Source organism: Octodon degus, unplaced genomic scaffold (genome assembly GCF_000260255.1).
Source record: "Octodon degus isolate 3935 unplaced genomic scaffold, OctDeg1.0 scaffold00041, whole genome shotgun sequence".
Taxonomy (NCBI): domain Eukaryota; kingdom Metazoa; phylum Chordata; class Mammalia; order Rodentia; family Octodontidae; genus Octodon; species Octodon degus.
In genome coordinates, this window is record NW_004524617.1 from 8,342,440 (window position 1) to 8,343,568 (window position 1,129).

Sequence of the window (1,129 nt, forward strand, 5' to 3'; positions counted from 1 at the left end):
CATCTAATAATAATTTATACTATTTCCACTTTAGCATTTTAAAATTATAATCTATTTAAACATTGTGAATATAAAATTATAGTCTATTTTAGGGAAGGCCCCATGTGCAGCTGATAAGAATGTGTATACTTATATTGTTGGGTGGAACACTCTACAAATATCTACTAAGTCATTTATTTACAGGTTTGGTTCAGTTATGAAATTTCCTTGTTGATTTTGTTGTTTGGTTGATCTATTGATTTGTGACAGTGAGGTATTGCGGTCTCTCAATTGTGTTATTGTTCATTTTATTTTTTCATATCTATTAATATTTTTCTTACATAGTTAGATGCTCCCATATTTGTTTTTTACTTTTTTAAAAATTTTATTGACAAATAGCAATGAGACAGTTTCACAACTGATTAATAGGATAGTTTCAATAATTAATACATTGCATATTGTTATCTTTTTAGTGGTTATTCTTAGTATAAGATGCAGACGTGATATCCTGTCCAAGCACTATTAGTACAAAAAAAATATGGAACACTTCATGAATTTGCATGTCATCCTTGTGCAGGGGCCATGCTAATCTTCTCTGTATCGTTTCAATTTTAGTATATGTGCTGCCGAAGTACGCATGATGCTCCCGTATTTGGTGCATATATATTTATAATTGTTATTTATTCCTCTTGAAGTTTTCCCCTATCAAGTATGTAGTGTCTTTCTTTATCTCTGTTGATTATTATAACACCACTTCTATGCAGTATAATTCTGGAAACACTAGTCAGAGAAATTAAACAAGAGAGAAAAATAAAAGGAATGAATATAGGAAAGGAAGAAGGTAAATTATCATTATTCACAGATGACACGATACTCTACATAGAAGGCCCCCCCTCAAAAAAGGACTTCTACATTTAATAAACAAATTGAATATCATAGCTGAATATGAAGTCAAAGTCAAAAATCAGAAGCATTCCTGTACACAAACAATAAACTCACTGAGAGAAACTATGGAAAGCATAACCTTCACAATAACTTTTAAGAAAATGAAATATTTAACAATCAGTCTCACAAAGGAAGCAGATGATTTATATATTGAAACTTACAGTACTCCGGAAAGGGAAATTGAAGAGGATTTTAGAAGATGGAA

At 30.4% G+C, this 1,129-nt stretch overlaps 1 non-coding gene across 1 annotated transcript; it reads right to left on the minus strand.

The window, feature by feature from the left end:
- Positions 1 to 511: 511 nt before the first annotated feature.
- On the minus strand, positions 512 to 614 carry LOC111816825. The gene has a single exon (XR_002821152.1). It is a non-coding gene; the product is annotated as a U6 spliceosomal RNA (small nuclear RNA).
- Positions 615 to 1,129: the final 515 nt, after the last annotated feature.